Source organism: Lissotriton helveticus, chromosome 9 (assembly GCF_964261635.1).
Source record: "Lissotriton helveticus chromosome 9, aLisHel1.1, whole genome shotgun sequence".
NCBI lineage: Eukaryota > Metazoa > Chordata > Amphibia > Caudata > Salamandridae > Lissotriton > Lissotriton helveticus.
Window position 1 is genome coordinate 984,678,067 of NC_136070.1, and position 27,006 is coordinate 984,705,072.

Here is a 27,006-nt window from a genome sequence, read left to right on the forward strand (position 1 = left end):
CACTGCGACTGTTTTCCTCGCCGATAGTGGGAGTAGATCGAAAAACTTCCTTAGTGCTTTAATGATCTGAAAGCACATGCCTGCTACTGCTACAGCCTGGGGTTTGAAAGATAGTAGGTTGTCCAATTTGATGCACAGATTGCGGGCAGATGCAATTGTATTGGGGGGCACTTCGGCTTCCGCCGGCCAGCACATTGTTGGGGAAAAAAGATTGTGATTCCCTATAAGTAGAATCTCGGTTTTTCCAGCGTTGCACTTTAAATGGTTGTTCGTCATCCATTTAAAAGTTGCTGCAAGACAGTCCTTAAGATCTTCCTCGGCGTCTGGCCGCTCCCTATCCAACACCAATATAAGTTGGGTGTCGTCAGCGTATGAAATGGAACTGATCTTGAATGACGCGATCAGTTACATCAGGGGTACCATATATAGGTTAAAAAGAACAGGGCTCAAACTAGAGCCCTGAGGAACCCCTGAGCTGACGTCTTTGGCCTCAGACTTATATGGGCCTAGCACTGTTACTTGGCGTCTGTTGGTAAGGAAGTTCCTACACCAGGCCAGAACCTGTCCTCCTACCCCTGCGGCAGTCAACCGGTCCACTAAGATGTTATGTGAAACCGTATCGAAGGCTGCCGACAGGTCAAGTAGGATAAGGACAGCCTTCTTTCCTTGATCCGTTGCAGCCCTTAATGTTTCTGCGGTGAAGAGTAAGGCTGATTCGGTAGAATGTTCTGACCGGAATCCTGACTGATTAGGATGGAGAACGTTATTCTTCTCCAAAAAGTTAGTCAGTTGACTATTGACAAACTTTTCAGTCAGTTTGAATAGAATGGGTAACAAGGAAATTGGGCGCAGGTTCGAGAGGGTAGTAGGATCGGCAAGGGCCTTTTTTTGGAGAGGCTTAACAGCTGCAAGTTTCCAATCAATAGGGATACTTGCCGTAGTTAGAGAGGAATTAATAATCCTGTTGATCATTGGATTAACCATCTCTATTAAAAGATGCAACACCGGAGGGGGACAGGGATCGAAAGGAGATCCCGATTTGCTGGCTAAAATCGCTTTAGCAGTTTCCTCCAAGGATACTGGGGCGAAATCATCGAAGCAAGGGGAAGATATCGTCTCCACTATCTCTTCAACATCCATCGTCGCAGTTGCTCCTGATGGAAAGGTCTTCGTAATAGCCAGGATCTTGTTATCAAAGTAATCAGATATCGCGTTACAGAGATCCTGCGATGGAGGAATCTCTTGCGATAGAGCTGAAGGATTCCTGAAATCCTTGACAATCTTAAAAATTGCTTTTTGTTCCTGGCCGGCTATAGATATGGCCTGTAGATAGTGTGTTTTTTTGCGGATTTTATTCCTGCATGATACTTCCGTCTCGCTGCTATATAGATGTTACGTGCAGCGGTGTCGTAATTTCGACGCCACCTCCGTTCCAGTGTTTTAACTTCACCTAATTCAAACTTTAAGGTTATTGAAAACCAAGGGGCGCTCTTTTTAGTCTTCCTGGATTTAGAGTTCTCATTTCTGGATGATTTTAGCAGAGTTCCCGCTCCAGCAATCCAGTCACAAAAGGTCTGATTGTCTATCGGGGTAAGATCGACTAGGACTGGCATACTGTCTTTAAGTTTCTGAATAATGTCAGGTCTGCTGGCTAGTGACTTCCAATCCGGGATAGTTTTAATTTTGGGTTTGTTATTATACTTCGAAGGGTTTATGGTGGGTTTCAAAATCCCAACTATATTAAAAGGGATAAAAAAAATGGTCTGTCCATACCTGAGGGCAAGGGGATTTAGCTGTCAGGTAAGGGTAATTGGAACAGATGCAATCTAATAGATGCCCTGCCTGGTGGGTGGGTTCCCGGTTCACAAGAGTAAGACCTAACACTTCGATTGTATCCATAAAGCAACTAGCCCCAGAATCATTTGGGGACTCAAGGTGCAGGTTAAGGTCACCCAGTACAGAAAAATTGGAGAATCTAAGTGTTAAGTCACTCAGCGCATCGCCTACTGTGTCCAAGAACTTCGAAGGAGGGCCCGGGGGACGATAGATAAGGACCCCAGAGAAAACAAAAGTATCATGGATTCCCAAGGAGAATAGTAAAGCTTCTGCCTCTTTTATTTCCGTCAGTTCTTGAGTGGAACATTTAAAGGTGTTTCGATAAATAATTGCAAGACCTCCTCCCCGTTGTCCATGTCTGTCCAAACGCTGGATAAGGAAATTATGAGGAAGGGCTATGGCTAGGGCAGGATTACACCACGGCTTTAGCCACGTTTCTGTGACCAAAAGCCAGTCCAAACGTGATTCAGTGATGAGATCACAAATGTTCTGGGCATTTTTCGCTAAGGAGCGTGCATTGATTAAACCACCCCGCACTAAAATAGAGTCAGAGGGTGTCTCTATATGGGGTTCAGGAATTAATGTTGTGTGACAATGGGCACAGCAGACAGGGCCATGCCAACTTTGAGGTAATATAGCACAATTACAAGGGGCTTGGGGCCCTTGAAAAGATAACAAAAAATCACGTGACATACCTAAATCTAAGAATTACGAATAGGCAGTACAAATTGCTCAGAGTCTCCCGCCTCTCACGCCTCCTCAGCGCTGACGGGCGCAGACGGGCAGACTCTGGCTTGACTCAGGCACGAGTCAGGCACGAGTCAGGCGCTTCCGCTGCGCGTCACCGCTGCGCGGGAGATGTGAGCATTAAGTAGAGGCTCACCTGATCTCCTATCTGAGCACTAGAGCGCTCAGGCAAGTGGCACGCTGAAGGTCCCAAACACCCCCAAGATGGCGGCAAGGCGCCACGAGTAGGCAATGAGAAAACAATTTACTCCGCTCTACAACGCGGTGGGGGCACAATTATAATGCAAGTATGTGGGCGCAATAATGGTCTTTAAAATCAGGGGCTAAGAACATAAAGTACAACAAAGATGAAAAAAACTGTATTTTTTAAAATAGAATTAGCGCTGCACGCCTTGTTACACGCTAGCAATAACGCGCATTAAGAATAAAAGGTACACCTTTCCCAAAGGTCGAGCTGCTCAAAGTGCTCGCCTTAAGTAGAGGCTCACCTGATCTCCTGTCTGAGCACTAGAGCGCTCAGGCAAGTGGCACGCTGAAGGTCCCAAACACCCCCAAGATGGCGGCAAGGCGCCACGAGTAGGCAATGAGAAAACAATTTACTCCGCTCTACAACGCGGTGGGGGCACAATTATAATGCAAGTATGTGGGCGCAATAATGGTCTTTAAAATCAGGGGCTGAGAACATAAAGTACAACAAAGATGAAAAAAACTGTATTTTTTAAAATAGAATTAGCGCTGCACGCCTTGTTACACGCTAGCAATAACGCGCATTAAGAATAAAAGGTACACCTTTCCCAAAGGTCGAGCTGCTCAAAGTGCTCGCCTTAAGTAGAGGCTCACCTGATCTCCTGTCTGAGCACTAGAGCGCTCAGGCAAGTGGCATGCTGAAGGTCCCAAACACCCCCAAGATGGCGGCAAGGCGCCACGAGTAGGCAATGAGAAAACAATTTACTCCGCTCTACAACGCGGTGGGGGCACAATTATAATGCAGGTATGTGGGCGCAATAATGGTCTTTAAAATCAGGGGCTAAGAACATAAATGTTTAGAGTCATAATATTTTTTGCTATTCATCTGTGAGTATTCTTTTTCACCTTATCAGGAGACCAACAAACTCTTTTCAGGGTGGCCCATCCCACATTATCTTTAGTGATGGGGGTTCTACCTCTTAGTAGTACTAAAGGACTGGTACCCGTAGACTCACGCGGAGTCACACGAAAAGACCAGAGGTTGTGGGTAAGTTGTTTCCTCCATGAGAGGTCATTTTGGTTGGCTAGTTGGATTACGCCCTTTATCACACGATTAAATCTTTTGACTGCTCCATTACCTGCTGTGTGGTACAAGGAAGTGGTTTTATGAGAGATGCCATTCTCTCTTAGGAATGTTTTGAAAGTGCTTGAGACAAATTGTGGACCAATGTCTGATATTATACAATTTGGAAGACCTTCTCTAAGAAATAATCTCCGTAAGAAATTGACAATGGTTTTAGCATCGGTATTCTGTACAACAGGTATGCTCCGCAGGATCCAGTTGTCGCTAATAGGGGTCCACCTCTGGATGTCACCAACACCCTGAAGTGGAAACACAGCGTGTTCGAACCATCAAGCGAGGGAAAGGAAACGGAAGGGGACAGCAGGGAAAAGAACCTGAAACAAAATAAAGACAATGATATAAACAAGGCATGTGAAATAAGGCTACTCTCATGTGGTCTCACTAAGCTCCTCAATACCTGTCTGATATTTGATTGCACTCTTAATGTAGTAGAACATCCAAGACCATTCTCCTCCAGTGACAAATCTGTAAGTACAGGAAATTCACATGAATACTTATAACCACACTCACTGTGAACACAGCCCCATCTCTGTTTGTTCAGCACATTCACACATACCATAAATAAAGCAGATGCTTTCAAGAAAGTAGTCATATATCAACCTCTGAAAAGGGAAGCCTCCCTAATGCTTGAAGGTTTGATATTTGTTAATGGACTCCGCGTTAATGGCAAAGTGATTAGCAATAATAATCCTTACGTATCCAAATCCAGGAGAGAACGCGGCAACGTGTAGTATCCTACCACTGCGCTCCGCTTCTCTGGTAAAATCAGGGGAGGGACAGAAAGAACACAGCAACGTGTGGTTCCTTGACACCACCACTGTGCTCCGCTCCGCTTCGATAGCACTCACTCCGGGGAAAACGGGAAGAATATGGCAATGCATGGCTCCATGATACCACAGCGCTCCGCTTCTCCGGCACTCAATCAGGGGGAAACAGGAAGACTACGGCAACGCGTGGTAAGGCACCACCGCGCTCCACTTCAGGGAATAAGGTATTTAACCTTACCGATACATCTCTTCACCCAGCCAGGAGGATCACACTCTGCCCCTGAAAGAGAGCGCACGACAGGAACAGGAAGAGCTACACTCGGCGGACGATAATCCTCGCACACCAGTCGAACTGGAACAACAGTCAGAATCATGCGCATCCGACTAAGCGCGACCTCGCCAGAAGTACTTCCTCCCCTCCAAGCATCATGGGAGTTGTAGTCCAGTACTCGTAACGCAGGCCCTGCTCGAACCGATCCTGACAGTAGGCCCCCCCTCCTAGCGCCTCCTAGGGCCAGGCTTCGACGGAAACCGCACATGAAAAGAACTAACAGCAGCAGGAGCATGAACATGTCGACACGGCTCCCAGGAATAATCCTCAGCAGAGTACCCTTTCCACGAAACCAGATACCACAGGACACCCTCTTCCATTTGGAATCCCGAATGCATTTCACCTCATACTCCAATCCCCCATCACGCAACACCGGCGGAAGTGCAGGACGCCTGGCAGACAAGGCAGGCTTCAGAAGATTGCAATGAAACACCGGGTGTATTCTAAGTGTACCTGGCAGTTTCAGTTGGTATGCCACAGGGTTGATCCGCTTCACGATGGTGTATGGCCCAATGTATCTCGGATGAAAAACACTACGTAACTCGAAACGAATGTTCTTGGTGGATAGCCATACTCTATCACGCACCTGATACACTGGCCCATCAGTACTGTGCCGATCCTCCCATTTTTTGTACTCTTGTTTGGCTTTAATCAAGTGTTTCGTGACCTGCCGATGCACTGAGTGTAGCTTCTTCATCCTACTCATAACTGATGGCTGATTTGCCACACCCTCAGGAATACAGATGGGAAGAATACTTGCATCAAATCCATAAGTCTCACAAAAAGGCGACAGTCCCACGGAGCTATGCCAAGCATTGTTGTACGCCAACTCCGTCATCTATAACAGTGATACCCATGAGCCTTGAGCCGCAGCAACATAGCATCGGAGATCAGTCAGTCAGTCAGAACAAGCTTTATTCGATTGCATTTAAAATCATAAAAGCAACAAACGACATATAGGAAAAAATTGATTACAATTTTAACAAAGTTCATGAAGTTAAAAAACAATCGAGGGTTCAAATCTGTCAAGGTATCCACTGTACATACGTATAAAGGTTCACATCGGTATAAATCATACACAGTTTAAAAAGTTAAAAATGGTTATAAAGTCAATAGCAGGAATACAGGATGATAAGGTCACCCTTCCAGTTGTCTCGGGGATAGCGTCCTGGTCCTTGTACGCATGGCTGCGACCAGGAAGCTAGCAACCCCGAAGATTGTCCTGGTACTACCTAATAACTGGAGATAAAGTAGAGCAGGCCGTACCTGGACGAAACCTGCATCTCTTAAAATGGGTGCCAAGAACCTCAATCTACTCTCTTTGTAGTGGCTACAAAACATGACAAAATGCATGAGGGTTTGCTCAGAAAAGTTATCACAGCTACACGGGGTAGACTCATCAGGAACACCCAACACAGGAAAATCACCCAGGGAGTATTGGATTATGTTGAACCTAAATCTAATGAGCAAATGGCGATGGAATGGTCTGCTCACGATTTTTAGATAGGGTTCAATTTGGGGCGTGGTCAGAAGGAGAAAGTTGGCTCTAACTCTAGGTTTAGTTAGTTCTTTCTCCTCCCGTGTTTGAACTGCCCTCCTCATAAAGTTGTCTTTAATCCATTTCAGGTCTTCCTGAAGTATAGTGTTTGGGTGACTGAAGAGGTTTGGTCTGCCAAGTCTACCCATCTCCCCCTTTATGTATTCCAACCACGGGATTTTTGAGGCATTATCCAAGGACATACAGTCCCTGAGAATTTTATGGTTCAATATAATGTCCTTGTTAAGCCAAATTTTGGTCCAGCATACTAGAGGCGCTAGTTGGAGCAAATCAGTGATATATCCCAATCCTAACTCAGTGTGTATTGATAAGACTGGTGTGGATTGTGGAATGCCCAATAAGGACCTAAGAAAATGATTTTCTGCTGTCTGTAGTTTGCCACAGTGTGAGTGGCCCCACAATGGAGCTCCGTAGGAGGCTATAGATAAACATTTGGTTTTGTAAACCTTCAATAATGCCTCCATCGGTCGAGACCCAAGACGCTTGGCAAAGCTCAAAAGTGCGGAGGTGGATCTAGTGACAGCTAAAGATTTTGCATCCACCTGTGGGGTCCATGAACCCTTCTCTTCGAATATCACACCCAGGTAGGTAAACACTTGTACCCTCCAGATCCCCTCTTCGCAGCAGCTAAAAGATTTCAACTTTTTTGGTCTTTGTCACTTCCCTGCCAGCATGATGTGTGATTTTTTTATTATTAACCAAAAGGTCTAACGAGGACATAAAGTGACCAAATGCATCAAGAAGCCTCTGTAACCCCACCCCTGGGCGGGCTAGGAGCACCGCATCATCCGCGTAAAGGAGTACGGTACTGCGGACCCCCCCACATAAGGGATATCAAGTGTAGACCCCTCCAAGGCTTTGTCTAGGGAGTTAATATAAATAGTAAACAGGAGTGGGGCTAAAATACAGCCCTGCCTCACACCTCTTCTGGAGCTAAATGGTCTGGTGGTGCATCGGAGATAATTTTTCAAAGTCTGATTTAGTCTTTCTGTCTGCCCATCTGTCTAAGGAAGAAAACTTGTGGAAAGCGTGGAAGAGATATGTAGGGCTTGACACCAGAATTTCCAGAACCTGGCTATGAACTGTGGTCCTCTGTCCGATACAATTACTTCAGGCATTCCGTGTAATCGAATAACATTGGTTACCAGCAATTGAGCTGTTTGCCCTGCTGTAGGAAGATTTATACATGGAATAAAGTGTCCCAGTTTAGTGAGACTATCAATGACAACCAATATTGCCATTTTACCCTTATCAGAAGGCAACCCTGTAATAAAATCCATGCTGATGTTTTGCCAAGGTTTTCGTGGAGGATGCATGGTCATTAACTTCCCTTTTTTCCAACTGTTGTCGTTCTTGGCCCGAGCACAGTCTTCACACTGAGCCACCCAAGAGGAAACATCTTGTTTCATGGTTTTCCACCAGAAATGTCTTTGCATTAACTGAACTGTTTTAAGCACTCCCTGATGACCTGCCACCGGGGAATTATGACACCAAGTGAACGCCTTTTTCCTTAGATCAAAGGTGGGCAAAATCAGATTGTTATTAACAAAAGGGAGCCCCTGTTTCATAGCACGTCCGCCTACTTCCATAACCCAGGACTACCATTCAGTTTTGGTATTTGCATGTTTTACTTTGTTCAAGAAGTTCTCCTCTCCTAACACACAGATCACTTGTGAAGATTCAACGATAGATTCCAGAGCAGGTTTGCTATTAGAACCTTCCGTAACTTCTTGTCAGGACAGTGAGTCCGCCTTCCTATTGTCAACCCTTGGCCTGAAAGTAATCACAAAGTCATATTCGGCAAAAAACAGCATCCACCTCATTTGTCTTTTTTTCGTGTTTTGCCTCTGTATATTTGGCAATGAGGAGGGCCAGATTTAAACTCTGCTCTATAGTACCCTTCCCTTGACGAAAGCCATATTGAAGGGGAGTTATGGTGTTATTCTCTTCCGACCAGTCTTGAAGCCTGTTTAGAATGATGCTGCCTGCTACCTTCATCAAGGCGTCCAGAAGTGAAATTGGACGGTAGCAGGCAGGATCATTTCTATTACCCTTTTTGAAAATTGGGACCACGATTGCCTCAGGCCATGTGGGTATACAACCCACAGTATTAATGCTATTCAGAACATTTGTTAAAAGGGGAGCCCACAGCTTTATCCTACTTTTATATATGTCAATGGGGACTCCGTCTGGTCCGGGTGCCTTGCCTGACGCACTATCAGTAATGGCCTTGGTAACTTCCCTATGATCGAAAGTAATTCCCAGCGGGAACTGGGACGGGAGCTCCTTAGTCGGGTTTGGGGCTGTACAATCACTTTGATTGAGGTTGTTATTATAGAGATGCGTAAAGTGTTCGACCCACGCCTCCCCCGACACTGCAATATCTATAGCGTCATTGTCACTGTTTTTAAAAAAAGGGGCATTTACTGCCTTCCAAAAGGCGATATTATCGTTTTTCTGGGAGGCTGAATGTAAGTTGTCCCATAAGTCTCTTTTTAATTCCTTCCTCCTGGTGTCTAATGCTGTTCTGTAAAGCTTACGCGCCTCTCTTACATGGGCCACAGATCTTGGGTTTTCGTGCAGAGCCGCTATTAGATGTGAGTGCGCTCTAGAGCATTCCTTATTAAACCAACCCTTATTTTTGCTTAGGTGTTTTTTTAATGGCTTCATTAACAGGTTGTTTATCTCTTTAGTAGTTTCACTAAAAGAGTCTAAAATGTTTTCTGGTTGTTCAAGATCGCTCAAACAAATTAAGGCGTGATCGAGAACTCTAGACAGTAAGGTTATCAGGAATTTTTCTGGGTCCACCTTTTCCCATTTAAGTGAGTACCCATTTAATTTCCCCAGGGCAATAGGTATCGGGTACACTTTATTGTTACTGGCGGACTGTCCCTTTACTTGCAGCTCCATGGAGAGCGGGTAGTGATCCGCGAAAGCGAGTTTTAGTGTCTCCCAAGAAAGGGCCAGCCCTTGGTAACGGTGTGATAAAAGTGAGAAATCGATTACCGAGTTGACCCCCCTTCCAATAAAAGTTGGCTCATGTTTTTGTGCATGGGGTGCCTTAGTATTCTTTCTGGTGTTATGTGGTGGTGACATAGAGGCATTTCCCACCAGTAAGGGACCGGTCTCTTTAGGGGGGGATGTCAATCAACGCCCTCGAGGCCCATGAGTAGGGCAAAGTGGTTTGTAGTTGGTATATTGAAAGCCAAGGGCATGTCCGTTCTATGATACCATTTAGAAATCCCGGGAAGATCCCCCACCAAGGCTTTCGGGTAAAAATAGCTGAGTTCTCTGGCCCTAATGCTACCCTCGTTTCCACCCGAGTACCAATCTTTAATAAAACTAGCTGCCCTATGGTATGTATCGTAATTAACTATTGCTTCCAAACTAGAAATAATATTCTTCAAGTTCAACCCTGCCTTGCTTTCAATACTTTTAAATGTATGTAAAAAAATTGCATAGGAGAAGTGTCCTTTGGTTTTGGTGACATTAATAAAGGTACATCACATGATATTAGACTACGATTATTTCAGAGGAAGCGCCATCTCATTATACATGTCTACATGAGCCCCCTCGCGGCCATCGCAAGCCAACACAACCTCAACATAATCTCCTACGCCGACGACACCCAGCTGATCCTCTCCCTGACCAACGACCCCGCCGCCGCCAGAGCCAATCTGCACGAAGGGATGAAAGATGTAGCCGAGTGGATGACGACCAGCCGTCTGAAACTGAACTCAGACAAGACGGAGGTCCTCATCCTGGGCTCCTCACCCTCCGCCTGGGACGACGCCTGGTGGCCCCCCGCCCTAGGCTCCGCACCCAAACCGACGGACCACGCACGCAACCTGGGCTTCATCCTGGACTCCTCCCTCTCCATGACCAGACAAGTCAACGCCGTCTCCTCGTCGTGCTTTAACATCCTACGCATGCTTCGGAAGATCTTCTGGTGGATCCCCACCGAGACCAGGAAAACCGTCACCCAGGCCCTCGTCACCAGCCGACTGGACTACGGCAACGCCCTCTACGCCGGTACCACCGCCAAGCTCCAGAAGAGACTCCAGCGGATCCAGAACGCCTCAGCCAGACTCATCCTCGACATCCCACGAAACAGACACATCTCCGGACATCTGAGAGACCTGCATTGGCTCCCCGTCAACAAAAGAATCACCTTCCGCCTCCTCACCCACGCACACAAAGCCCTTCACGATCAAGTCCCGAGCTACCTCAACAGCCGAATCAACTTCTACGCTCCCAAACGCCACCTCCGATCAGCCAGCCACGCCCTCGCCGCCGTCCCCCGCATCCGAAGAGCGACAACAGGAGGAAGGTCCTTCTCCTACCTGGCCGCCAAGACCTGGAACTCCCTCCCGACCGACCTGCGCCTGACCCAAGACCACCTCTCCTTCAGGAAGAAGCTCAAGACCTGGCTGTTCGAGCAGTAACGGCACTCCCCCCCCCCCAAGCGCCTTGAGACCCCACGGGTAAGTAGTGCGCTATATAAATGTCTTTGATTGATTGATTGATTGATATTTAAGGCTTGCTACCTTATGGTTGTGGTCGTCAAGGTAACAGACTACCGCCTTCCAAAGATATAATCCTCCGCGCCTCTTCCGGGGCCTCCTCTTCCGGGGCCCCCTACCTACGCTCCCTGCCCAGGGCCACCATGAGCCTAGAGCCGCCCCTGGCACATCTTATCCTAAGCTGGTCATCTCTGCAACTGCCATTCAACCGTCACCCATGCCCAAGGTTCCACCATGGAATCTAGGCACGTCACAGAACCCTTGGGCATGGGCATGCAACGGTGGCAGCAGCGCGAGGACTAAGAATACAAATGAACATGTGCGGTAAAAGGAAACAGAGAAGAATAAACATAACATATTTTGACATGTTGCTGTTGTTTTAAGAGTCTGCAAAGACCTAGACATGATACAAAATAGGAGTTTAAACAAAATCATATGTATTCATTTGTAACATTACTTTTCCCCTTTGTTTACTTTAATTATCAGTCAGAGATCGTTAATGCCGCTGGAGAACACATTTAAGAGTGTTTCCTGTTTATATTTGCGGTTTCAGGTATGCATAGGAAAAGGCTAAAAAAATACCGGCTTTATTGCGATTTTGCTTATTTTTGTCGGGACACTATAATACCGGTGGTGCCGGTAAAAAAAAAACGGTCAGGTGGCAAACCCCAACCCTACCTTCAAATATGCCAAACAAACAACTCAGATCTCAATTGTTGTGGTCATAGTGGGCGACTGCCTGAATGTCACGACTGCAAAGAATAAATAACCGTAGACCATGAATTAATGAGGACTTATTCTCCAGTACGAAAAAAAATTGTCACGTCGCCACCTACAACACCGCCCCCTGGCATAGAGATGGCTCTATTATAGGATCTGCTCCCCGCTAAATCCGTGTGACTGGCTCAGCGGCACTGCCGCTGGCATCATTAGAACGCCTCCTCCCTTCACCTTGACCGCCCTCGTGTTTTTTAAGCACAACGTCAGGTTCTTAAATGTTCTGTTGCCTAATCTGGAAAGGCGCTAGGGCCTAGCAGTGTCCGCTGGATAGAAAGTTTAGAAGGGGACGGTTTATAAACCGAGCTCGAGGGACTAGGTCGGTGCGCTGGACGAAGGAAGAGGCTGAACGTTGCTGCCATAATGAAAGAACAAGCAGTCACTCACTGGTTTTTACCTGGGTAAAGCTCAAGGGGTAGAAACCATGTAGGGGCAGGACGTGTGCGACAAGGGGCGCGGCTGACGTAGGGAGGCAGCGAGTGAGCAGGGACTTTAGAGCACTCTCTCAGCCGATTGGAAGGTTGTCACAGTAGGCGGTGCTTGAAGGGCAATGCGGGCAGTCAATAGGCTGACACAGTTAATGGGCGAGACTTGCTAGACTAGACTCTTTTGCGGTCGGGGCTATAGGTGTGTCTATCAAAATGTGGGCGGGATTTCGGTCCAGGAAGGGCAAACCAATAGCGCAGGTGGGGGAGAGTAGAGGGAGTCGAGGATTGAGAGAGAGTGTGGATCGAGAGGGCTAGAGGAGAGGCCCGAGTCTGGAAATCAGTGCATCGGAACGCGGGGATTTAATTGACGCGGCAGCTGAGTGGTTTATCAGCGCAGGGTCCTCTGGGACTGAGTCCCCTACTAAGGGCCCAGTTGGCGCTTTCCGCGCCGGGCAGCAGAGGGCTGCAGTGTTGGGCGCGCGCCGCTGGCAGGTTGCTGGTCGCGCGCTGCAGCCGTTGGACGGCTGCGGAGGGAGGACGCGCGCCCCGCGGAGGTGGCAATAGGTTGGTGCCCAGGCCCCGTGGAAGGAAGCGGGCGGCGACTGGAGTTGTTCGTGGACCTCCGACGTCGGTGGTGGAAAGGCCGCACCTGCTGGACCAGACGGGTGAGTGTCTGACGGGATCTGTGCTAGGGCAGTGCGCGCGTTCACCAACTGGGCCGGGCATCCGTTCCTCCAGTGCTATTTCACCGGGATTCTCTCTGTTTGTACCTTGGTATCACTTCAAGGAATCATTTGGAGGTAATGTTTAACCTGGAATGGTGATGGGTTGTTTTGCAGCGAAAAGAAGGGTGGGGGTTACACTTGATGCAGTAAAACAGTGTAAAGACTTTCGTTGGTAATGCCTTGAGTGCGGATGAATGAGTGCTTTCGCTGGCGGTGAATGCGGTTTAATTGCCGTGTATGTGGTGGTATTGCTGCTGAGGAGGCGGTACTGCACCGGAAAGTGGGTGGTATTTATCTCGGTGTTGCCATGCAAAGGTGTGTGCACTGGTGGTGTGGTAGGGATGGTAGATTACTGTCCTCGAGCTGCTGCCTGGAAGGGGCGTTTTGCCTCACTGCGTTGCCCAGTTGTGTTATCTGGGGTGGCTTGGCCCTGCTTCACAAGGGCAGTTTGGTGGTGCATTTTGTTATTGTTTATTGTCCTTGCGTAGCTCATGAATTGTCTTGCTGGTTTGATGCTGTCCCTGGACAGTGTGTGTGGAGGGAAAATATTGGTGTCTCGGTGTTGCTGTGTCTGGTGGTATATTTTACTCTCTTTTCCATTGTTGATGGTGTGACTCCCTACTCTATCATACATGCGTCGCCTGGTTATTTGTGATCCTGGCCTTTATTTCGGATATGATCTCGTGCTGTGCCGGCAAGGAATCCTCCCACAGGTCCCTGACTAATTTTGAGGTGTTTTGCTTTCGTGCACCTTGCAATGGTAGTCGGAATTGAATCCAGGTGTCTCTTGCGCTGCTGTTATGTCTTTCCGGGCAAATCGTGGGAAAAGCCTTGGCTACTGGATTTTTCTGAACGGTAGACTTGCTGCTAGGCCCCAGTTAGCGAGGCTTGTGAACTGTATATAGGCGATGAATGAACAGAGGCCGCGGGGAGTCAGCTTGCCTTCGAGCTCAGAAGCGTCTTTGTGAAGCACTGGTGTGGAGTACGCGGGGGAGGCCCAAGGAGTAAGCGGAAGCTGGGGGGACCTGCGGAATCACCTGGAGTATGTTAGACCGACGACTGGCGCTCTTAAATGGAGCCCAGGAGCTTCCGAGGGCACGACAGAACACGGGCTCCATTGTGACCTGGAAGAACAGGGGCTCCTGCAGGACCGTGGGGCAAGGCAAGGAAAAGAACATCGGCGGGAGCAGAAATAGGGGCAAATTCAGCCAGGTCTGGTATCACAGTAGAACAGAAGCTCCTGCAGGGTTTGAGGACATGCAAGAACTGTCATCTACAGGAGCTGGTGAGCCTTGAAGGAATGGTATAACAGGATAGTCTGCAGGAGGTTTGATCGGAGAACAGGCCCCTGGATAAATGTGGACTCCTCGAGTGTGGGAGCTGGTTAGAAGAGTAGCTCCGACAGGATCTGCCAGAACATGAAGCCAAGATATAAAAGCTTATTCGGGATACAGGAGCATTAGGAGTTCCCCTGCGACGTGGGAGCAGAGAATGGAAGTGTTCCGGAGGGAGGTGGCCACCGGGCTTCGTTTTTTTTTTAGGAGCCCCCGTGGGATATTTGGCATGGCAAAACACTGTTTGATGACAGGGTAGTATGACAGAACAGGGGGGCCTCCTGGAGGACCTGCAAGCAGGCGGGAAAGGGGACCATTATTGAAGGTGTGTGCGCGGTGAGCGCAAAGCATGGAATTGGAGCGCCACATAGGCATAGAATGCAGTGCAGGAACTCCCGCAAGCCTTGGAATTTAAGGCGTGTCGTGATTTACAGACGATGGAACCAACAGTACAGCGTAGAGGCCAACATGATGTGTAAAGGGTACAGGCTGGAGGCCTGGGTTCGAGGTGGTTGTACATATACAGGCCAGGGGTGAACAGGTGCCTTGGAAGGAAGAATGAAGGTGCACAGCCAAGCTCCATGTTCGGCGAGGGGGCCGAGAACGCACAGCCGGAGCCCTCACTTGGCCAGGCGGAATGCAGGGGTCTCAGGCTGCGCAAGGTCCTATTTTTAACATGTTATTGCTGCTCTGGAGCGTGGGGGTTGGTTGTCTGGAGTGGGATTGCTTTACAGCCGCTCATAGTGAAACGGAGAGTTCGGTTTCGAACCTGTTTAAACATTGCAGTATTTTGTTAAAAATGGCCGTTGGGTGTCTGTGTGCCACCTGCAAAGCCACCGAGCTCGGACTTCGTGCAAAGAATGATTAGTGCAGATCTTTTAAAGGGAATACACCCTGCTGCTACATATGTCACGACAGTCGCATTTCTGTTTTGCTTTTTTTTAAGAGATGCAGTCGTGTCTGTTCTCTTCGCTGCCAACACCTTTACACGGGCGCTCTTTTTTCCTGTGTGGGTTCGCACACCAGAGAGCGAAGTTTACAGCTGTTAGAAGCTCCTATTGATGCTTACATTGAGTATTGGAGACTTCCGAATTCAAACAGGATAAATATGCAGGGAGTTGACAGAATTCTTACAATTAGCTTTTGCCAGTAGTGTCAAAAAATTGCTCAAGTAAATATTTATGGAACGTATCCCACCTTGAATATTTGTGTCCATTTTATGTAGATAGAGATATTGTGCACAGTGGAGTCTGATTTGGTGGAGATTGTGTTTTTGTATGAGTAATGAATTGTTTGTTCGTGTTGTCTTAGATTATTTGTGTATCGCGTGTTCCCCGTTGCAACTTCAAAACGCTGCAATGGGAGCAGGAGAAAGGAAGAACACATAGAATGGTGGAAGAAAGAGGGGAAACGGCCACTACAACGAGGCCGTTTCAACGAAAACCTTAACCACGCATGCATTACAACGCATGCGTGGTTACAACGACAGCCTTTACCACGCATACTTTTACTACGGATGTCATAGACCGTATGCTGCTCTGACTGCTCTGACGGTGCCCTCAAACACTGGTGAGGGAGCGGTAAGCGTCGATGAAGATAATGGCAGAGAAGTAAGGTGGTGTGTGTTAGATCATGTTTAGCTTTTTATAGCCCTAAAGGTACTTTTGGGCAGCTTCAGTGTACCAACGAGCACTAGTTAAAAGGCTATTTGATGTGTCATATGTGTTGAAGGTGATCCCCGAAGACTTCTTCATAGCACTAAGGGGTAAATGGAGAAGACATATAAGAGACTGTGGTTTGGAATGTAGAATGCTGGCTGGCTGGCTTGGAGTGGGGTGGACTCTGGGTTAAACAAAACCACTTTTACCAATCCAGTAGGTATACGAGATTAGACTTAAAAAATACTTTTTTTAACGTATTAACAAGTTCTGGTGTATTGAAAAAGTTATTTTGGTTCTGCTTCAGAGTGCGTGTTTTTGTCATTGGACTACTATGTTAAACGCACATTTCGCTTGATAATATGTCAAGTCTTAACGACTTAGCTTTCTGCTCGAGTTATTTGCTCGTGGTTATTTTGTTTTGGTGAGCCGTTTGATCTTAATGGTCTTTTTACTACTGCGTCGTCGGGCTGTGGAACGGTGATATCTGAAAAGAGTTTGGGGCTTAACACTAAACTTCCACGAACAGAAGCATCATGGACTTTTCAATGCTTAGGAACACAGTGAGCATTATTAGTGCTGTTAGGATACTCTTTGATCATTGGCTACCTGTATATTTCTTGACTTTGCCTACACGGCAAGCTGGTTCGATACTTGTTTTTCTATTTTTTCTTATGGGTATTAAATAGACTAAACTTTGGTATCTATTATGTTCTATGTTGTACATTGTTCGTACTGGTTAAAACCATAGAGTATACTTAACTGTATACGCTCAAACCAGATCATACTGATGAGTTATCTTGTTTTTACCATTTTTTGTTTTTCACACGCTTGCTTGGAGGAGACTGTCTCCTCTGAGATATTATATCCCTTTAAACGTATGATTTCTAACTGCATTTTCTATTCTGCATTTTTGTTGAGCTAAAATTACCTTGACAAATGTCTCAGCTGCAGCCAGTCTATAATTTGTTTGTAATAAATTCCCAATAATGGGACTGAGCTCTGCTAAGAGCTGGGAAAATCTGCTGCCACGGTTCAGTGATCCAGATTAATTCATAGTCTTGCATTACTACAGACCAGTTTGCAAACTTTATAAGTATCCGAGTACAGAGTCTGTTTTGGTCTGGTTTCTATGCCATGGTTTTTCCTACCTTTGTGTTCAATGAAACCTGTTTCAGTAACTTTAGTCTCTGGCACGAACACTCACATTCTGTTATTGCCATTTGTACTAGTCTGTGATATCATAATGTCCTCTTGGAATATAGTGGTATACACTCCAAAGAGCTTTGAGAATCTAAACTACTCTTTGTTGTGAAGTAGTGTGGCTCACTGGTTAGAGGCGGCAGACCCGAGAGCAGAGGACGGCCCGGGACCAGGGTTCGATTCCCGGCGCGGCAGGTTTCTGGACCAGGGTCAGCGGACTCGATAATTCTCTCGCCTCGGTGCCCACTCTGATCAGCGTTCACACTCGGCAACTCTGGGCATTAGCTTGCCTCATCTTCACTAACGGCCCCACCAGACCGCCGGGGATGCCTGGTCTCACCCTGGAGATACCCATTAAGGGACCATCTCTCAGGGAAGCCAGGAAGGGTTTCGCAGCGGTCGAAGCGCCTTGGGACCCTACGGGTAAGTAGTGCGCTATATAAATGCCTATACATTTACATTTGTTGGTAAAATTGAATAGATTCACTTGGTCAGTAGTTGTCTCCTAACACCCATTCTCTGAACAGAGGCATGCCCATTAGAACTCTTAGGAGTTGGTCAAATTCATCTCTACTGAAACATCTTAAATTAATCTAAACCTGAATCTGAGGGAACGTGCGTCCACCTGCTCAAACATGCTCTCATTGTTTGTTGTTTAGTCAGTCTGTTTGTCTGTGAGGCCAGTGCAATGATATTTATAATGGTTTGGAAACTTCTGTCCACAAAAGCCCAACCACTGATTTATTAAATGTTTCACCAATTGACACTCTTCTTGTAGTTTCAAAAAATTACTAAATCGATTTTACCAACTGTAAAGCTCAGGATTCGCAGTTAATCAGCAGTTCATTGGGAAAGGGGACTTAAGGCAATTCAGTGGGGGGGCAGAAACAGCACTCCTGGAGTGTTGGGGTCTACTTTCTCTATTGCCAACAACGATACAGCTTTCTTACTAGTGCATTAAACTTTTCAAAGGCTTTTGACACAATGGACCACCACACCTTTTTACAGCATCTGTCTAGAATGGTAAAAATTCTGAATGCTACAAGATGCTTATAGTGTCTCCTGATTATCTGACTCCAGCAGATAAAATTAGGAACTTTTACATTTAGCCCCATTAGGCTAGATTGTGGAGTACCACAGTTTGTTCTGGCTTCAGCCTTTTTTCTGTCTCTGCGGTTACTCCCTTCTCAATCTTTTCCAATGGATACAGGTGTCCATCCAATCCCAATCCCGTTTATATTAAATGTTCTTCTGATCGTACGCAAATGGATAACTGGAACATTGACTGGTAGACTTTCAGCTATGTATGACTTGTAATTATCGGCAAGTTAACAGCTAAAAAAAATCAGCCTCCGCTAGCAGCCACTCCAGCGTCAAATCTCTTAAATGTAGATTTCCAGTTCCATACATAAGGTTAAAAAGCTTGGCCTACTGATTGGGCAGCCTTATTACCTGTGTTTAATATGGTAGTAAAAAACTGCAACTTTAAGCCCTGCAAAATATATATCTTAATAAAAACAGAAGTTAGTGGTCAGAGTGGCAATGCTGATCATTGAAGTGTCCTTTATCCTAGGTTACTAAACAACCTGTTGGGTGTGGACCAGAAAGCTCAAAATACAGCTATCAGTTATGACGGGCACAGAGAAAAGACACTGTGTATCAGCAGTTGTAGGTTTCTGCATGTGATAGATTGTATTTTTTTTAAGATAGCATGTCTCACCTTTAAGATCATAACAATCTGGCAGCTCTTCTGATGTACCCAAATTCTACACCAGTACTTGAGGTGAGCGAACCGTTTCAGTTCCGTGCCTAGTATCTACAGCATGCTTCCCATGAACATCAGACTATCCCACGTGCACAGCCATTCTCCAGGAAACAGCTGAGCACTTACTAGTCTGGTTCGCTTCACAGTTTTAAGAACAGCATCAAGAAACCCATTTGAATAGCGTGTCTAGGTGCTGGATGTCAGGCGATAAACTGGCAATTGTTGCCAAACCCACATATGTGTGTCCTCTTGTTGCGTAATCTGAGTGACTGAGTCTGTTCTCCACATAATACTCTGCCAGTGAAAGCATTAAGGATTTATGAGTAAAAAGACACTCCTTAGGAAAAAAAATAATGCCAGAAGTGACGTGGGAAATGATTGTGAATAATTTGAGGGCACTGGGTCAAGAAAAACGCATCTCAATTATGATTGTTGTGGAAACTGTGAAAGTTAAAGTTGTGATTAGATACCTGTAAGCAGTGTTCAGGGGAGAATGTGTTCTAGCTTCAGTAAGGACGGTTGCTTTGTAGTGCCAAAGCTTGATTTCAGTGTGAAGTTACATCACAAACGTTTCTAAACCATGCCATAAAAAGGAAGGATTCCTCTGTACCTCGAGTGGATGACTTACTTGGAGACTTATGCCCTTTGTCAGCTGATTGTCTTGGTAAGCTAAATGCTCTCTGCAGAAGTATTCAGTGAGTCCTTGATCAGGAGTTCGAATCCGGGCAAGTCCGATTCAGCCCATCAGCTCGTTAATGTGGATAGGATTCAATTAATTATTAGCAATACCATTTATTGACAGTAGTTAGAAATGCCAGAAGTGCAGTGTGACGCTCTATATTTAAAAAGTCAACTAGACTGCACAATCTTGAATGTGTTTTCATCCAGTTTTTGTGATGGCATTGTGATATAAAGATTATACATTTAAGGTAATCTCCGCTCCTCTTCTAAATATTTATTGAGCGAAAGCAAGAGGGATTACCATGTATATCTACTATGAAAAAAATTATTCCATTTTCTCTTGAAGCCATCAATTTCAGAAATTTGCCTTAGGTCTCTTGTAACCTTAACAATGAACCCAGCCGTTGAGTGTAGTTATTTGCCAAGCCCATTACGCTCTTCATTTCATCTTGCAGTTCCCCTTTCCTTTCTGATCTATTTACAAGTGTGCTACTAAAGAACCAAATAAACCAATATCATAATCTAATATTCATTATTTTCCAGTCGTTTCCTCCATAAGAGGGACACTTCTGGGTCTTCAAAATTATCTTCCAAAGCTTTGTTCAAGTTATCATACTTGTTTCCAGGAAGTTCTAATAATTGGTCCTGCCCACATTATATAGCTGGAGTCCACAAGCACGTGCTATCATGGGCGCTGATCACAAAAATCGGAGATTTAAGTGGAGCGCTTTGGGTGTAGTAAAATATGTTGGATGAAAAATATTGCATACAAACTTTTTCAGTTAAGCCATTATTAGTCGCTGCATGGAGATTGATTTAATGCATTGTAAAGAAAAAGTATATCGGAGTTAAATGCAGTTTGTATTGGCGTGTTGTAATGAACTGCTGGCCAATAGGCTAGAGAATGATTAATAAAACATTAAAAATGCACTGTGCATGACATAATAAGAGTTATATTGACGTCACTAAAACGGAAATCCAAGTACTTAATTATGCAAATGTCACTGACGGATGACAGGCATAGCAGATGCCTGAAAATGCCAGAAGGCATGAGGTGCGTTGGTATTCACAGAATGACAAGGACGTAAGCTGTTGCGTCATACATCACGCATGTTGTTTTTTTCTTTCTCTTTTCACTTTGGACATGAACGTAAATAATTTCCTTAGATAAATCTTGTGTTTTGAATTGGTGAATCATCCACACTGGAAATTGAGCTACGAGTCTCAAAGTAGTGGATATATTAATTTGTCACTCTCATCTAATATTACCCGCCTTGATGCAAGCATTGACAAAGCAAATAGGTCTCACCTTTTGACCTAAGCAGCCTGGCACCCATCAAACACTGAGCCCTTGCACCATTTTACCCATTTTATTGAGACTGTACCATATTATGGCTTTTACCTGAAGGCCAAGGAGAACGGCGTACAGACAGTGGGAATGTGGACAATTCCCATGGTGCAGAAACCTGAGCAAGGACATATGAAAATGACAATGACCATAGGCGCAGGCTGACTGTGTGGGCGCCGGGGTGGGGGGTGGAGATATCCATTAAATTCCATCTGAAGCTCCACCACTTTTATTGTGTCTTTTATCTTGCTCTTTTTAATGTGTTTTACTGTATTGATTTTAATTGTACAGTTAATAAATAAATACAAATACAAAATCTTGACTATTCGGTTGCCTCAGCTCTAATATTATAGGGTAACCAGATCAACCAAGAATCGTTACACTTCCCCCAGTGACAAGTACCAACTCTGAATTGTCTTTGGATCACCAAAATCTTACAGCAAATTATAATGCTTTCTGTCGATATTTAATCCAACACTCTCTGTATTTACTTTATTTATCCAAAAGGTCTCCCTCATTCTAACTTGTTTGTGTCCATCTGTCTAGCTATCTATCTTTTGACCTATTAGTTTCACCAATGCTTTTTACTTATGCTGTACACCATAAGCAAAGCAAGACTTCAAAATGCGTGCATTAGCTCGTACACCCAACAACACTACTAGTTCACTTGTTATTCTGTAGGCAAGCACATGCTTATTGCTGTTTGCACACCTGCAGGTGCCCTTTTGTTTACCGATTTAAGTTGGTGAAGACCACTTGAAGCAATTGGTAGAAAAAATAAATAAAATATAAAGTAATTTTTACCGATTTAAGCATATTGTGGAGTGGCCCTGCACCAAATGGTAGTTTCTATGCCCTCCCAAAAATCTACAAAATAAACAAAACACAAGTGGTGTGGGAGCAACCGAGGTGCACTGGGGATTAAATAGTGGTTGTGAGAGAAGGGGGGGTTGTGCGGAGAGGGGGGGTGTTAAATAAAAAAAAAAATATAATACCATTTTATGTTTCTGCTTCTCGCATTGCGAGAAAGCAAAGCAGTGGGGCGACACTCCTCCGCCCACATGGAGGAGCCGCCCTGGTGTGCTTAAAGAAAAAAATATTCCACTAAATATGAGCACTGGAAGGATACAAGTCAGCCAGTTAAACGCATGGTAAAAAGACTATTCCAGGGGATTGGACAACATAAGAAGACAGCAAGTCATTTAAAAAGAAGCAAGCAAATGAGCGTCAGTAGAGCCAAGCACAGGAAAGACTGAGGTGGGCTCTAAGCCCTCTACGTTTTTGATACGGTCAACAAGAGCCCGTTGCCTACATACAAAGCTGTCTGATAGGGAGACCTAAAAAGCACACTTACAGCTAGTTATTACTCCTGCAGTCTTTAACACTTTAATTCCTTCTACCAGTCTGCCTGTACTACTGTGTTCAGTTGATTTTCCTCATGGTAGGGCTCTCCCCCCACCCTTTTTTGTAGGCCAAATACTAGTTAAAGAAATAAAATGTACCTGGCCATCTCAAATTGTGTCAAACTTCATATCTGACAATTGATGGTACTAAATATAAAGCACAGAGAGACACTTTATTCCCATTGAAGAATTTCAAAGTTTGTTGGGCCCTCCTTTAAGGTCTCACCTACTAGACCGCAAATGCACTGTTTGTTGCGAAACATATTGTGTGCCTACTAAGAATATACATGGGCTTGGAGGTTACCCATTGTCTATAATTAGTTGGCTTTCCTGCCACCCTTTTATCTGCTTCTTATTGTGTCCCAACTTATAAATCATGTATTTTTTCATCAGGACTATAGCAGATTCACCATTTTGATTGACTGCCTTCAATGCTTTAACTGTTTGCTTTTCAAGCTCTACTTTTTTTGTTGGGATGAGAACTTGTTGTTTAATTCGTATACTTCTTTCCCATAGCATTCAATGCCCATGTGCCCTCTGTCACCTGTGTGCTTCTCCCCGCCCCTCCATGTTATACTCGACCTCGAGTTGCTTCCCCGCCCACAGGCTACTTCCCTATCCCCACCACATTTCTCTCTTTCACCTACTTGCTTTCCTAGGACTCAGCCTTGCTCTGTCTGCTCCCCGCTCTCTTGTTGCTTATCTTTTTTTTAATGTACTAAGGCTGCGGGAATTAGATTTTAAAACAACCTAAGTATATTAATAGTAAAATGTTCTTAATGCACCTCCTTGGGCGATGATCCTTACGCTCCTAGAGACATAATAGTTAGTTTTGCGCACTAAACAGTTATAATACCAACCTGCAATCTGTCTGCCATTAAACTTTTCCTCAGCTGCTTTTATTAAGTGATTAATCATAACCATTTAACTATGATGTTTCAATAAGTAGGCTATTTCCTACGTTTGTAAGCTGATTTTGTAATTAAGTGTGTTGCTGTATCTGTTACAAAGATACAGGCTCTCTAGAGGGTGGGGTCCGGGAGGTGGGCTCATTACATGAGCGAATTTAAAACCGCTTTTCAGTTCACTACTGCCTCTCACAAACACGCCTGCCCTGCATTATTACATTGTTTGGATTCTTGAACCTCCTTCTCTGTTGCTCTTTCAGATCATCCACACCCCAAACAACTATTTCATATTTCTCTACAATTCACAGAATGGAATTGGCTGCTGCTCCACAAAAATGCTAAATATTTTGTTGGTTTTGCCTGCCAAGCTATGACTGGTTCCTATTTTAGGCTCTCTTCTCTTAAAGTTAATTCATTGGGCCACGCCTGCTATTGATTATTTGGTGTAGATAGGAAATGGAGTTTCTGAGTGAACACTTTGTAATTAATCTAAAACTTTTTTTTAATGCACACTGTGGTGCATTCTAAATCTATGCCGATTTCATTATGCTGTTAAATCCGTATAGAATGATCCGAAGTTCCTGCTTACTGCCCGTTAAGGCCAAAGCGCACAATCGTAGGGCTGTTGCAAGGATTTTGAATGGGTTGTTTATTTACCGAATTTTCGTGGCATTGTCCTGTTTTAATGAAAACATTTACGTTTTAATAGCGCTATAACTTTTTCTAGTACTGTAGGAAAGTGCCCCGTTTTGTACGGTCCCCTTTCCCCCACTGTTTACTCCAATTGCTGATGGTTATGACTTTGGTGCACTGGAGTCTGCTGCCCAGACCCCAGTGTCTGTGCTCTCTCCCAAAGCCATTATATTCGATTTAGTAATCCCAAATTGGCACACTTTGCCCCTGTGTAAGTCCCTAGTATATGGTACCAGAGATGCCCTGTGCATAGGTGGTGAAGTATTATATATCATGTTTGGTATCAAAGAAAGTGCCTTCTTACCCCTGACATGATTCTCGTGCCCTGAGTGAAATAGCATGCACCCAGGTGGCACCTAGAGGTTGCCAACTTGGTTGCCCCAGCTTCACTGCGCTCTCGCGGACCAGCTTGCGCTTTCCAGCACCTGCTGCCACCAAGACAGGATTCTGAACTCCTGCCAGGCACTCTGATCCCCACTGTGAGTTAGGGGAAAAAGGCTTGGACAGGAAGGAGATCAAACTTCCCTCGTCCCAAGCAGGCTAGTGAAATGGCACATCAAGACTGTGAACTTCAAAGGCTGCAGGGAGGTGTTCACCCCAGAAGGCTTGCCACATCACCAGGGTGAGCAGCCTGATAACTACACCACAATTTGAATTCTGGCAGAATAGAAGGCTCTGCGTAGAAAAGGTTGTCTACACAACCGGATGTGGTCACCTGAGGGGCAGATTAGCTGCAGGGACTAGCTATCAATTAATTGGCTTCTAGCTCTCGCACCCCTAACTCCCCTAAATCTAGAATTTAAGCGACCTCCTAACTCCAGAATCTCAGATCTGAAAAACTTGCATCAAAGAAGGACCAAGATGAGACCTGTGTTGCCGATAAGAGACTTTGCCCAAAGCACCAAAGCAAAAGAGGTATACTTTGTCGTGGCAGCAGACTTGGAACTGAGTAAACAACCCTTGCCCTCTAAAACGTGGCACTCCCAAAAAAGAGGCGCCCAGTCCGGTGTCTCATTGACCAATCCTAAATAGCTAACCGAGATTAAGAACGATGTTCCGTCCAGGAATGAAACCAATCTGCTCTTGGGGTACTAAAGTTTGAGCTATTGATATAAGTCGATCTGCCAGCATTTTCCTCCATATTTTATAATCTAATCTAAATTAAATAGGGAGAGCCGGCTGTAAGATGTCACTGATAGGGTATATCTAACTTGTTTTAGGAGGACCCCTATTAGCACCTCTCTCAGGAAGTCCGGTAGGCGTCCCATGCACTCTTGCGTTGGTGCGCTCGAAATAGTTTGGGTGCAAGCCCCGACACACACGTTCTTACAATTCCACCGGGAACCGGTATAGTCCCAGAATTTTAACCCTGGCTGTTTTTGTTCTAGTTACTTGTATTTCTTGGACAGTAATCGGTTCCTGTAGTTCTGTTCTGTGAAGTGGGTTGATGGATGGGAGCTAGAAAAGCAGACATCCCAGTGTCGCCTCTCATTTGGGATGGGGTAGGTGTGTAGAGTGTTGCATAGTAAAAGTGGAACACTGCATTGCTCTTTGCCTGAGTATCGAGGAGAGCACCTGTGCTCTCTCGGATTGCACCTAACAGTACCCCGTCCGATCTCAGTAGCCAGGCCAGCGTAAGTGTAATGTAGGGCTCGTGCCCTGTTTCACGGGAGCTCGAGGACGCCTTGAGGTCTCGTGCATAACAATAGGTTGGAATGTGGAAGGTTTGAATGTGGGTGGGGGACAGTTAGGAGATAGAAGGGGATCGTTGCTGAGGACTGTTGGGCCGGCCAAGTGTTGGGGTCCGTTCCCGTCTCTGCTTACCTGAATAAACCGTGTCCTTCTCCAGCATCGTAGTCCAGCATTTACGTTTGTTAATAACAGTACGCCTCACATTGTAACCCTCCGACTGATGCCTGGCCACAAGTGTCGGTATTCTTAATGTGCTCTGCATGGCTCTGTAATTGTATTCTGCCCTGTTCTGTCTGGTACTACATAACCTGGGCGCCAGTTGGGGATTGAAGCTTCAGCGCACACATTTTCTCCTCCATCTCTGTTAATTCCCTGCATAACGTCTGTTGGACCCCACGTGTACTAATGCACAGGTCACGGAGCACCACTTTAAACTCTCCTCACTCCACTGTTGCTCCCGTTGCAATGCCTTCAACTTTTACAAGTTGGTAGACTTAAACAGGTTTGAACTCTGCCATGGCAACATACTTTTTAAAACTAAGAAGATGGGTCTTTTGCACCTGTGCTTTTCCTTCGGCGGTATTGATGCCAGCCGATCAGCCTCCTCTGATTCATAACTGCGTAGGGTGACTAGAGAGAGGCAGTTCTTAGCTGAGAAAAACAGCCGAATTTAATTTTATTTTACCTAAATATGGTTTAGCGTTGTATTATTGTCTAAGCATTCCAAAGTACCTTTTTAGGTCTTGCCTACGCAGCGTGCATGCTGCACTGCATAGGAGGACCTTTAGCCGTTGCTCTACTGTCTTTTTGGAAGCACCTACTTGTGCTTGTGACGTCATCCACCTGGTGGGAACGAGCAGCGGAGCGCATGCTAATTGGCTGTTGCTCGCTCCCGCAAGGGGGATGGTGCCACAAGCACGAGTGTGCTTAAAAACAGCTGCTGCTTCTAGCCCGATCACTTGCGCGGCCGCGTCGCTTTCACAGCCACGCTGCCAATGCTTGTTCTCTTTCTGATTCATTCTCTCTCCCGTAGTTTGCCATTTCGCGGGCTCCAGTCGTCTCCATCGTGTCTCCTTCTCCCTCCTTTCATCGTCTCCAATCCCTCTTCTCTTTCCCGTGCAGTTTCTCTGACCGCTCATTACTCCATCTCGCCTCCAGTTCCTGACGTATCTCTTCCCTCCCCCCTTTTCTCCCTTTCCACACTGCCTCTCCCCCCTTATTTTCCACCATCTCTCCACTCTACTTTTCCACTTCCCTCTTTCTTAGTTCTTTTCTTCTCTCCCATGACTGCATTTAAGC

At 45.6% G+C, this 27,006-nt stretch overlaps 1 protein-coding gene across 2 annotated transcripts in view; it reads left to right on the plus strand.

The window, feature by feature from the left end:
- Positions 1–12,518: 12,518 nt before the first annotated feature.
- The window catches only part of DAG1 (dystroglycan 1), a 102,261-nt gene continuing 87,773 nt past the window's right edge, over positions 12,519–27,006 (plus strand). Inside the window, exon 1 of one of the 2 annotated variants that reach the window (XM_078661290.1) lies at positions 12,519–12,962. The gene's annotated coding sequence lies outside the window, so the exon portion shown is untranslated. Of the gene's footprint in view, positions 13,098–27,006 lie in introns of both variants that reach the window. The other variant, XM_078661291.1, reaches the window with a different exon arrangement.